Source organism: Lissotriton vulgaris, chromosome 1_2 (genome assembly GCF_964263255.1).
Source record: "Lissotriton vulgaris chromosome 1_2, aLisVul1.2, whole genome shotgun sequence".
NCBI classification, from domain to species: domain Eukaryota; kingdom Metazoa; phylum Chordata; class Amphibia; order Caudata; family Salamandridae; genus Lissotriton; species Lissotriton vulgaris.
Window position 1 is genome coordinate 36,425,382 of NC_141686.1, and position 13,508 is coordinate 36,438,889.

General features: G+C 42.3%; 1 protein-coding gene across 1 annotated transcript in view; it reads right to left on the reverse strand.

Moving 5' to 3' along the window:
* Nucleotides 1-3,912: 3,912 nt before the first annotated feature.
* Nucleotides 3,913-13,508, reverse strand: part of LOC147733879 (uncharacterized) — a 331,557-nt gene continuing 321,961 nt past the window's right edge. The window contains 1 exon segment of the mRNA XM_086952781.1: nt 3,913-4,368. The gene's annotated coding sequence lies outside the window, so the exon portion shown is untranslated.

The window sequence follows — 13,508 nt, forward strand, 5'->3', positions numbered from 1 at the left end:
AGTCACCGTCTGCATGAACGATAACGGTCTCAAGCTCAAATCTGACAAGACGGAAGTCCTCATCTTAAGGAACAACACTTCATCATGGAACGGTACTTGGTAGTCTGCTGAACTCTGCCATTCCCCTGCACCGAAAGACGACAGCCGCAGCCTTGGCATCATCTTGGACAGCAAGATATCTATGCAGAAACAGGTAAATGTGGTCTTGATCTCCTGCTTCCACACCCTACGCATGCTCTGAAAGATCCTCAGGTGGCTCTCAATTGACATCAGAGGCACCATTACTCAAGCCCTGTCACCAGTAGGCTGAACTACTGTAACACTCTTTAGGTAGGAATTACTGCAGGCCTCCTAAAGTGACTACAGACCATACAAAATGCGGTGGTAAGACTCATCCTGGACCTCCGTAGATGGACTTACATCACCCAGGACCTCAAGAAGCTACGGTGGCTGCTGATTCAGAAGAGATGAGATGAGAGTCAAGATGCTGCCCCACACATGTAAAGCCCTGCAAGACGAAGGACTAGCATACATCAACAAACGAATGACCTTCCACCAACCAACCAGACACCTGTAATCTGCCTCACTTTTCCTCACAGACACCCCCAGACCCACTGATGCGCCTTCTCTTACCAGGCAGACAAAGCCTGGCACGACCTTTCCCTGCACCTCAGGGACACTGCATATCTTGGAGAATTCATAAATTGACAATGTACTTTGACTGCCTAAAACCGCAGAACTCTCGCCGTGGGGGACCTTATTTGCCTAGTTGCACACTTTTGCTTGCTGCACTACATCTTTTAATTACGTTGTTTCAAGTCATTTTAAGTTGAGGAACTTTTATACTTTTGTGTAATTGAATGTAATTGTAGGTTTTAACGCTGGTCATTAGGGCCACTTACCTGTCCTCTAGTCCGCTCCTCCCTGGTCCACCGCAGCTATTTTGAGCTGTTTGAGTGGAGGGAGAACCAGATAACTGCTGCCTCACTTTTGTTTTCCGCCACTATCTGGTGGCTATCTTAGTCATATGACGCACTAGTCTTCTTCCTTGGACACTTTTCACCGGGCTATATATTTCGCTGATTTTGCGGTGACGCGCCACAGTTGCGCCGAAGCCGCACCTAAGACAAGCCAGTCTGTGCCCGTCCGCAGCTATATGTCAATGTCAATGTGTAAAGTTCTTATAGAGCGCACTTATTACCGCAAGGTCTCAAGGCGCTGTGCAGCAAAGGACAACAACCAGAAATCAAGGTAGCTACAGATTCTTATTTAGGAAAAAGCCAAGTTTTTAATTTTTTCCGGAAAGACATATGACCATAGATAAGCAACAGATGGGGCGGGAGTTTATTCCACAGATGAGGGGCAAGATAAGAAAAAGCCCGTTCTCCATTGCGTACGGTACGCACACGAGGTTGAATTAAAAGGGATTGAGAGGAGGATTTTAGTAATCTTTGAGGCCGATACCATGCCAGTTTTTTTAGCAAGGTAGATAGGGCCGGTGCCATAAAGTAATTTATGAGTCAAGCTCAATACTTTGAAGTGAATTCTCTGCCGAACAGGTAGCCAGTGCAGTTTTTTCAAATTAGGCGCGGAGGCTGACCCGGCAGGGAGATCTAGGATCAGTCTAGTCTATACAGCCTCTCAACTGAACAAGGTTAGGCATCTTGCAACAGCATGCCCTACTACATTCACCTCAGTGGCTCTGGAAGGACCTTTTTCAGGTAAACTTTTTTCATAGCTGGTGGGATAGTTGCTTCTTGTCAGAATTAGGGGATCGCTATGTTAACCAGGATACCCAGGCAGGCTCAGATCTGCCCTCTCGTAACCGAGGGAATCCCCTCGAACATGACCTGCAATGGATTTTTAGCAAATGTCCGATCACTCTTAAACATGCCACTGAATTGTGGGATTTGCTGAACTCAGACTCCCCTGACTTAGGTTTCTTAACGGAGACATGGCTTAAGCTTCACTCACTACCTGATATTGCTCTGGCCCTTCCTGATAAATAGCGGTTCCATAGATTGGGTAGAGTAGTAAAAGTGGGAGGAGGTGTTGTCATTGCGCCTAAAGATGGGTTGAAAGTCTTCGTTATGGACTCCATCTCCAAAACTGAAATGGAAGTCTGTATTTTTAAAATTGATTTAACCAACCAGAAAAGTCTAATGGGTGCTCTTATATACTGCCCTCCTGGGCCGCTTAAAGATTTTAATCTAAAAATGATGGAAAAGATTGCCCCTCATATGATTACCTCTCAACACTTTTGGTTACGGGGGGATTTTAGGTTCTATGGCGAAGACAATGAAAATGGAGATATAGCCAGTTTCCTTGCCGACATGGAGGCATTGGGCCTTGTAAAGATCAATACAGGCCCTAGCCATTCGGCAGGTCACACGTTGGACATTTTGCTCACCCTATATATTTGCCGATCCCCCTCGCCCTGTGACTTGGTCTAACCATTCTTTGATTCCATTTCAGATTAAGGGATGTTTTAGTACTCAAGCCCCTGCATACTACCAACACCATCATAAAAGACATTGGCATAGAGTAACTCTTGACGGCTTTAACAAAAACTTTTAGCCCCCTACATTTGATGAGCATATGGACATTGAAAAAAAGCTTAGGGTCTTTATTAAGGCCTTAACCACTGTGATAGATACTCTTGCCCCCATGAAATTACAACAAACTAATAGTCAAAGAATGTGCAGCTTGGTGCACCCAAGACTTGGAGAAACTCTGGTTGAAATACTCTGCCCGAGGAACTGCGCAAATGTCCCAGTCTTCTCCGATTCAGGAAACTCCTGAAGACTGAATTATTCCAGGACTGATTTGAGCTGAACCTGTACATTGTCATCTCTGCAGCGTAGAGATACCCCATTCGGGGGTCATCGCGGCACTCTACAAATTCCTTTAGAAATTACAAAAGGACTCAAGATATAATGGTTTGTCTGAACAGAGCACCTCGAAGCAACTCCAGTGCCTTGAGGACCTCACCGGTAATTTGGCGTGCTTTATAAATCTGGATTGTTGCCAAAAATGCATATACTTAGAAAAGCAAGTCCTCAAATGGTTTGTTTAGATAAAGTTTATTTCAAGTGTAAAAAAACACATCTCAACATTTTCATCAATTACATATTACAAATTATATTTAATTTAAATAATATACACCTAAACTTTCAGTAGAAAACATGAACAAAGAAAACTGGACAGAGAGTCATAATTAAACTCAGGTTAAAACAAACTGCGGGTTCCCATATTTCCACTAGATATGCTAGCAAATCACACTGAAAATATTGTGAACACTGGCGCAGCATGAAGTTAAACATTTAATGCATTAACCTCCGAGCACGAAAACACTCAAATTCCGATGCTCGATTGAAAAATTGGTTGAGTAAAATGCTATAACTGTGTTATTCAAGTAAGAAACAGTGCAAACACTGAAGAACTGTAGTTTGTATACAATTTTGCCAACACACAGATTTGCACGTCATTTCTGTGAACATATACACCTCTAAAACTGCGACATTCTTCCATTTGGAGATGGTTTTACAGGCTCGTCTCTTTCTTGCATTTTCATACGGGGGCAAGTGAATCAACATAATAATTCCGCAGCATAATCGCGAGGAACAAAGTAGCGTCCTGCACAAAATATTGACTCCAGGATATCAACTACCACAAAATCTAAGTAAGCACATATAGGCAGGTATAGATTTAGTATTCTGATGTGCACATCTGAATACCTTTAGGAACTACACATTGTCACATTACATAGATGTGGAGTGAAGAACAGAACATATGTATTTATCTTAAAATACTTACCTTAATGACATAGTAGCAGTCGATATTCTGGAGTCAATATTTTTGCACAATAGTTAAACTTGATACTTTGGGGGGGACCCCTAGTCACAACTCGTGTCCTTCACGGAACTTGTTAAAAACGTACTATCCGATGAGGAATGCCAGATTAGTGCCTAGATTTCTCACATTTGCATTAATTTTGGTTTTGGAATTCTTAAGAAAAAAAAGTAATGTATTCTCTTTTTCACAGTCTTTGCGTGCCACACAACATACAATACACTTCCCATCTCCATAAGGAGGAATTTACTAATATGCATGCTCAAGACTGGAGCAAAGAGCTTTCTAACTTCGACAATAATATTGGTGCCTTGTAGATGGAGTCAGCAGCTGTCTAAGACGCCAAGGGCCGAATTTTGTTCTCCTCTGGGATATAAAGAAGATCCTTTCACCCGGGTGTTTTTTTCCAGACTACTGACTGATTGCTGAAGTGACATTGATACATAAGTTAGTTTGAACTTAGTTTTCCTCCTTTGCAAATGTACGCCAGTTGAAACTTCAGCATCTGGTAACGATCTGCAACCGAAGGAGAAATAAACGGTGAAAATGTCAGCTTTTGAGTCATATGGCTTGGTTTTCTTTATACGATATGCTTGCCTTTGAATGTGTACAGCAATCACTGCCTTTCGGGGTAGGCTAGCAGTGTACAAATAGTATATGCAAACAATCTCTCTAAATTGACTTAAGGCGCTTAAATAAAAGTGTGTTTTACGAGCTAAATATTATTTCAACATTAATATACGCTGAGCAATATTATACATATATTGACAAACTTATTTCATGGCATATCACAAAATACAAATATAATTACAGTTGTAGGCCACAGAATAACTGACATATTATACATATACATGTTTAAGTGAGTTGTATCTTAAGAATGCAACCATGGACTAAAGAACTAGACTGGCGCAGGCCAAAGCATATAATAGTGCCGAAAATACTGAAAGCATGGAGAGTATGCGGCTTAAATTGTATTGAAAATTTCACCTTGCCAAAACTTGATCACAGTTGATTGCTGGTATGTGCAAGTCCACCATGATAGTCACATGAGATCCAAGTTTGAATGTTTTAATAGAATGTATGTATTATATATTCACAAAAAAAAAAATAGGTTTCAGGGACGTTATAGTTAGTTGAACATTTGACTCATTTTATAAACGGCTTCTGTGTGTCCCGGCCTCCACCTCCAACTTTGCAGTTCACGAGGAACTAGGAGTGGGGTATTTGAGCGATATCCTGTCCCTAAGACCTCTGTTATGCTGGTTGAAAATGTGGTTATGCGAAGATATTCCCCTAACACATCTAATTGTCAATGACTTTATGGCTCATGACAATGCATTAGGCACTCCCTGGTTGAAGTACCTAAAAACTTGCTTTTTTGAGATGGGTCGTCCTGATCTGTTTGAAGACCCATCAAGAATTGGCAAGGCGGACATTGATCTAGTCAAGCAGGCGTTTCTTCTACGCAAGAAGGCTGTGAGGGAGGGTGTCGGGTTACAAAAAGTAAGTGTTAGGAAATTTATTATGGTTAAAACCTGTTTGACAACAGAGCCTTACCTACTCGGCACTTTCAGCACTCACGACAAGTTCTTACTAACTAGATTTAGATTTAACCTGTTCCAACATCTGCTTATTAGACCTAAAAAGGAGAGTTTCTGTAAAAATCCAATATCCTGTGGCTGCGACGGAAAGTCTCCACAGGATATGTTGCACTTTATGTTTTTATGCAGATTTTATGAATTCCCTCGTAAACGCTTTTTAATTGCTTTTTTAAAAAAAATGAATTTTAAACAGATACGACCAGCCTTTTTATATTTACAATTGCTGCACAGTGATCGTGTCCTTCAAGTTCTTGAATTTTTAAAACTGTCTCTTAAATTGCGTATTTGTTTGGACCAATGAATGAATTAATGGATCTAATGTAATTAGTCTTTTTAGTACCTGCAACTGTATTTTATCTAATGACATTTGATGTATGTACTGTAGGTTTTATGCACTTTTATGGTTGAAATACACCGAATGAAGTCTCTTTTGAATTTGAATTTGACTCATATAAAACCAGAAAAAAGCGCCTGTTATAGTTAGTTGAGCTAACTATAACTCACGTGTCCGCAATGCACTGGTGATGATGTCACATATTACATCACACATGACATGGTCAGTGACATCACTGATGACATCACAAATGACATCATCCCCGCGGGGAAATCTGATCCATATACTGATGCCCCAATATAAACTTTGAAACACACACTCTAAAATACAGACTATTATTTTTGAAACCATACACACAACAATGCCAGATACTACATACCACCCACTATTTCCTAGGTCTATACACACATCCAGTCACTTATGCATGCAGTTACTCATCAATACAGTACTATAATATGCACTCATACACCTACACATATGCGTACACAAGCCCAGCCCACTTTGTGTACGTATAAATAGGATAAAGACGACGCCACAGGTCCCAGTTCTTCCACACTGCCTCAAGTGATATGGTCACATCCACCTCACATATCACAATGAGCAATAAAAAAAGGGATCCATGAGGTATACACCATCTTAGCAATCAACACTGGCTCTAAATTGTGAACCCTACAGCCCGTCATGTTTCAAAAGGAATCCATGAGGTGTACACCATCCTGCAATCAACACTGGAACTGAATTGTGAACACTGCTGCCCATAGTGTTTGCACAAACAACAATGACAGCAGGAGAGCAGTGAGGCCTGGGTGCACAGCGGCTCCAATTGAGCAAGGGCTGCGGGAGGGGTGGGCTGCATCAGCCTGAGTGCGCAGGTGTGAACAAGCAAAGTTGCCCTGCGTAAATATGTGATCTCTGACCTCATTCAGTCACATCTCGATCTCATTTTAAAGACCTGCTGGACCGTACTGTAGGCCTGAGCTAGCGGGCAGCGCTGACCTACAGACACTTGTTGAGCACAGTGCTGTGGGAGTGGTCGGGTGCATCAGCCTGAGTGCGCAGGTGTGAACAAGCAAAGTTGCCCTGCGTAAATATGTGATCTCTGACCTCATTCAGTCACATGTCTGTCTCATTTTAAGGACCTGCTGGACAGTACTGTAGGCCTGAGCCAGAGGGCAGCGATGCCCTACAGACATGTGGTGTTGGCTTTTAGGGCACTTTAGTGAGCTCATTACTTAGTGTACATGCACACAGGCTTCCCCCACTGCATTACACACGCACATTATGCTTCTAGCATGCGTTCTGTTCCTTTGTATGTGAACATTGGTATGTTATGTTAGGTTAGGTGCACTTCTAAAGCGCGCAAGTCACCAGGAGGCATCTCGGCGCTAACCTAGCGAGGTGGGAAAAATAAGCTGGTACGTTAAGAGTAAGTTAAAACAGGAAGGTTTTCAATTGTTTCCTAAAAGCGGCATACGTAGGGCATTTTCATAGGGCAACAGTGAGCTGGTTCCAGTACCGCGGAGAGAGGTACGAGAAGGATCTCCCACCAGTGCGGTGAGAGGGATGCGAGAGTTGGACCTTAAGTTACAGAGTGGGGCTTGCTTCAATCATTTCTTCTGAAGGTACACAACGCCTTGCCATTCATGGCATTAAAGGTAAGACAGCAGATCTTGAAAAAGTATCGCTTCTTAATAGGTAGCCAATGTAGCTGTCTCACCAAAGGAGCGGAGGGGGCGCCTGGGAAGGCGGTTTAAAATCATCCTAGCCGCGGAGTTTTGATTTACCTGCAATTTAGCAAGCAATGCCTCTCCTACTTCCGCCAGCAATGCGTTATCATAATTTAGGCGACTCATCACCATGGCTTGAACCAAGGTTCTCCAGGAGTCGGTTAACAGATAGGGGAGTATCCTGCGTAGGAGACGTAGACTGTAGTAGCAGGAGCTAGACATAGCTGCCACATGATCCTTCATGGATAATGTTGGGTCCAGTTTTATTCCAAGATTTTTTACTGCTTGGGTCGGGATGGGGGCAGTACCCAGCTTATCTGGCCACCAATCAGGTGTCCAAATCGTTGAGGCTTTACCCATGAGCATAATTTCAGTCTTGCTCGGATTCAATTGAAGGCAGTTCCCTGTCATCCAGTTTGCTACTGCAAACAGAGGTTTCTCATCCTAGAGATCGATACCCAGTGAAAACATCAACTGTATATCATCAGCGTAGGAGATTATATCGAAACCAAATGGTTCGATAATTTTTGCTAAGGGTGCCATATAGACATTAAATAATGTCGGACTCAGGCAAGATCCCTGAGGGACGCCCTTGTCCAAGCAGGTTTTCTGTTAAAGATACGGACCAGCATAATCCTTTGCCATCTATCGGACAGAAAATTATTGATCCATTTCAAGGCTGATCCTCGAATCCCAAATGTGTGTAGTCTCTCCGCAAGCATAGAATGAGAGATGGTATTGAATGCTGCAGAGAGATCTAACAAAATCAGAACCCTGAATCTCCCAGCATCTAGCACTTGCCTAAGCTTGTCAGTTACTGCAAGAATGGCAGTCTCAGTGCTGAAGGATGGCCTGAATCCCGACTATGTTAGATTCTAAAAATGCGCTCAATTGCCTATTTATAATGGTTTCTAGTTGTTTGGCCAGCAGAGGTAGAAGGGATATAGGCCAATAGTTTCTAAGCGTTCGGGTGTCAGCTGTAGATTTTTTCAATATTGGCCTTACATATGCCTTTTTCCAATCAGTGGGGATGATGCCAGATTGGATCTAACAGTTAAAAATTTTAAGAATTTCTGGGGCCCAGCTAGAGGATATAAGGGCCATGATTTCAGGGGGGCACAGGTCACCCGGCGAATCCGATTTTGATAGAGATAATAGGTTGGAGACTTCTTTCAAGGTGGTAGGTGCGAACTGATCCAAGATGTTAGTTACTGGAATTTCAGATTCTTCTTGACGAGTTGAAAGGGCCAGATTAAGGGGTTCTCTATTGGGAAAGTTTGCATAGATTGTCAAGATCTTTTCCTGAAAATAGATTGCTAAAGCATCGCAGAGTTCTTGCGATTCATCCGGGATTTGCCTGCAGGCTAGAGGTGAAACAAAATCTTTCACTATGTTACAAAGGGCTTTGGCTGAGTTGCTAGCCCGATCAATTTGGCCCTTGATATAGATACATCTGGCAACTTTAATGCTCTTATGATAGCCCAACAGGGCTCTTTTGTAGGTCTGTTGCTTCAATGGATCTTTGCTATTTTTCCATCGTCACTCCAGGGCCTTACATTTTGATTTCTCAATTTTTAGTTTGGGTGTAAACCAAGGTGCCGAATGGCGTGGCTGAACAGTGCTGTGTAGGCTTTGGGGGCCAGCAAACCTTGTCTGAGGTCGCTGGGACCTTCTATGGTCTGCTAGTGGTTGGCACGTGTGTACACCGATTGGTGGTTCTATCTGGTGTTTCTATTGGGTTAGGGTTAATGTCCTCATTGGTTGGGTATTTGAGGGTTCTGATTGGTTTCTCGGTCTGTGATTCAATCATTGTAGGGTTGGGACTAGGGCTAGGGTTAGGATTTCTATTGGAAGTAGGGACTAGGGCTTCCTATGTTATTGGTTGTTGCGAGTAGGGTGGGACTAGGGTTAGACCTTTAATTGGAAGTAGCTATTTAGGGCTTCTGGTGCGATTGGTTGTTGGAGCAGTTGTGGGACTAAAAGTAGAGTTAGGCTTTCTATTGGAAGTACTGACTAGGACTACCTGTACCATTGGCTGCTAGGACTTGGGTTGGGACTAGTGGTAGGGCTAAGGCCTTTATTGGACGTAGAGATCAGGGTTTTTGAACTGATTGGGTGCAAGGTCCTGGTCTCCTATTGGTTCTAGATGTTAGGGCTAGTGTTCTGATTGGATAGTGTTTGGGTTAGGGTTCCCATTGGCTGAAGGGGTCATCGGATTACTAGGGCTACAAAAATGGCCAGGCTTAAGGCGTCTCAGCCCGGGCGGCGAGGCTAAGGGCGGAGAGGACAAGGGTAGTTGCCTGTTTGAGCCTGTTCGAGACTGGTCGGGACTAGGCCAAGAAATGCTGCCCTTTTTCTCATTTACCAATACACAGCCCACACCATCCACACCCACAAACAGAGCAACACACTCACACCAAATATACACCACGAACAACACTAAGTACAGATTAATGTAACAGCATGCACCACCAACCCAACCAAACCACATCTACATACCCTACTATCCCAACTACCACACATATCCACCATCACCCACAAACAGTACACAACTCTATCCTATACCACTAACCAAAACACCCATCACTAACACAACGCCAATCAACACCATACATAACTACATCCCACTCAGACACACTCTCCCTGCTGTAATTACACCCAACAGTCCACCTTTTATCACTAAAACATATAATGATCCTTCCATCAGCTGTCCAACAACCACCCTCCTCTCCCTTCTACCATAATAACACTAACACACAACACACACACTGCACACCACCAAACTTTGTAACTCTTGAAACAAACCAGTCTAAGATAAACACTCTCACCTCTACTTCATTCCCTCCTACACACAACATACACTCTACTCATAAACACATCACCACCCCCTCTACGTCACAACCTCCTCTCACAAACAATACTACACAACTAAATCAGGTGCATGAAACATATACATTAGCACCCCTTTTCACCACACCTCAAAAGCAAAACTTATCACACACACCAGCACAACAAGATCTTCGGAGCGCAACACCTCATAATATTTACCATCACAAAATACATACATATACCTTTCAAAGCACAAAAAAGGAACAAACTCCAATGCCAAGCTTTCACTCTTCCACCACACCTAACACAGATACAGCAATACAACACCTCTTTTCTAACCGCCTCTCATCCATTGGACAATTTAGAACATTTAGAACATTACTTTATAAAACATATAAACTAATTATGTTTTTAAGAGAAAATAAAAAATATAATAATAATAATAATAATAATAATAATAATAATAATAATAATAATAATAATAATAATAATATTCATCAATAAATAAAAATCATCTTTGGTCTACATGTACATACTTCCATTGTGAAAAAGCATATCCAATGCACTACCCTATTTCTCCTACTGTGCCTCTATAAATATATGTAATCTAAATATACTTACTTCATGTATCTTTGTACTTTCAATGTACTTATGGATCTATATATTTATCACTTTCTTCTAATTTAGCATTTCCAATGCACTAGCCTATTTCTCAGCCTATACTTCGCTCTATATATCTTCTAGCCGAACCTTCTGACTCATCTCAAACTTCTTTCTACTACTCCTTCTAATGCACTACCCTATCTCTCATCCTAGACATCTATCAAAATATCCTCTACATCCACTCTCATTTATCCCAAACCCCATACCACTACTATAATCGCCAAAATAACCCTTTCTAGACGCTCTACCCCTCCTTGCATCATCTGACACCTCTTTTTACTACACCGATCCCCTAAAACAAACCTTTCTAAACTCTCCCCTCTTACTCCTTCCCTCCAAAACTCCTTTTTACTCATCCAAAAGTCTATTCCTACTGCTAAGACCTTAAAATAATCCTTCATTTTTATCCCTCCACTATCTTTTTCAATCAAAATTAACAGACTAACATGTTCACTTATCAAATTCCATACTAATATACTGCCCAAATAACTGAATAACATATCTACTACTCAAATTACTTCATATTTATACTATACAAATTTTCAACACTAATCCTTTATGGCTTCCGGAGTGGCGTGCTACTTGCCAGAAAAGCGCTTCAACACCCATCAGGGGTAACAAGTGCTATATGAATGCAAATCTTTCTTCCCCTTTTATCCATCCGCTATCCTTCTCACTCCAAGTAACAGACTAATATCCAACACTGAAATTACCTCATATTTCACCATATTAATTCACCACTAATCCTTTATAGGCTTCCTGAATTGCATGCGTCAACAAGCGAGCGATAAATAAATACAAACCTTTGTCCTCCTCTATCCTTCTGCTATCATTTCAAATCCAAATAACTGACTAACCTATCCACCACTAGAAATTTACTTGCATGTTTCCCTATAGTAATACAACACTAATCCTCTATGGGTCCCGGAGTAGCGTGCTACCCGCCGAAAAAGCGCTTCGACGCCTCGTCAGGGGTAGTAAGCACTATATAAATGCAATTACAATACAATACAATATTAGTAAAAATTAAATTAAGGGCATGGCCAGCACAATGAGTGGGAACCTGCCCTCTTTGTGAAAGGCCTATTACACTAAGGCTGTTTACGAGCTGGCTGACTTCTGGGTTATGAAGATCCTCGCCGTGGAAATTTAAATCTCCCAATAGAATAAATTTGGAGGAGGCGAGAACCTGAGTAGCTATTTGTTCTATAAGGTAGGTGGAAAAATTGGCTCTCGGACCAGACTGTCGGTACAATAAAGCTCCATTCCAGCTCTCTGATGCAGATATTTCAGTTTTGAAGATGCCTAGTTTTAAACTATTGTTACCGAGGGTAGAGGTCCATTGTACTTTCAGATGGTCCTTGAAAGCCATAGCAATGTCACCTCCTGTTTTACCTATTCTGTCCAGATGAATACATTTATAACCTGCCAGGATTGCCAGATGAATGGACGGATGGCTGGTTGGAGTAAGCCAAGTTTCTGTAAAGAAACAGATCTCCGGGGAATGGGAGGAGATCATATCCCAAATTTCAATGGGGTGTTTGGCTAGGGACCGCACATTACAAAGGATGTATTCTGGGCTGGGGAAACATCATCCGACTTCATTTGTGGGTCAGGTCGACTGTCGAAATCCAAATTACATTGAAAATGACAAAACCTGCAGGATACAGCGCCTTCCCGAGCCATGGGGAATTTTGCTGCACAACAAGTGTATAATAGAGAGTTACTGAGCCATGTAGTCCTAATATTATACAAGGTTTTAGAGGAAAACCTTAGGCAGTCCAAGGTCCGCACAGTGGTCGTAATTTGGACAACATTTCCTGCCTCTGTGCTCTGTCGGGCGCAGACGGGCACAGACAGGCTTGCCTTCGGCGTACCAGAGGCGCACGCGCTGTGCGTACGAGTCAGGTTGGTCATTTTATGTTTAAGAAGGGGAGACAACGAGTGCACGAGCCAAATTCACCCCCAACATGGCGGAATTCACTATTGCTGAGTCCCTCCACCGGTCAGCTCCTCATCAACTGAGAGCGGTGCATGGGTATGGATAGGTATGGCCCCTAGCACCCTAAGAGCATGGTGGCAAAGTTAAAACACAATTGTGGTACAAGAAAGAAAGAAAAGATTTGCGTGCTTGTTTTTAAAAAATAACACTATTTAACCTTGTGTATTCTCGTGCACTCCAACTCCTCTTTGAACCACAATTACCACTAACAGTTGGTAGATAGCAATTAAAAAATGAAGGATGCACTCAACTGGTGGTTTCTATTAAGCTTGAAATAAACCTTCATTTACCTCCACACATTTCCAGCATCAAATTGTTTCTCCCTTTTCAGACACTGAATTAATTGACCGAAAATGGGCGGAGCAGATGCTCACCCCATAATGATGCCCTGGGCATTCTGACGTCTTCCATAGTGGTATCAAGACACCATCCCCAACCAAAGACCTGCTCTCCCAACCTACAAAAGTACCCCGGACTCGGAGCTTGCACCGGCACGTCCT